Raw genomic sequence first — 243 nt, forward strand, 5'->3', positions numbered from 1 at the left:
ACTATAGCCTATAAAAAACTATTTAAAAAATGAAGGACTGAGTACCAGTTATGTAATTAACTCTTTAAATTTAATTCTGTAAAGGATTATACGTTCTTCACCACTTTCATTTAAAAAAATTAAGTTATTTAGAACCTGATGTTTTAATAAAAATGATAATTTTTATTTTAAATAAGTTTTCAAAGCTTATTTAATGTTTTTTATACCAGTCAACAGTCGGGAGTATTTAAAATAATTTTATTA

The sequence above is a fragment of the Cyphomyrmex costatus genome, unplaced genomic scaffold, assembly GCF_001594065.2.
Source record: "Cyphomyrmex costatus isolate MS0001 unplaced genomic scaffold, Ccosl1.0 scaffold92, whole genome shotgun sequence".
Taxonomy (NCBI): Eukaryota; Metazoa; Arthropoda; class Insecta; order Hymenoptera; family Formicidae; genus Cyphomyrmex; species Cyphomyrmex costatus.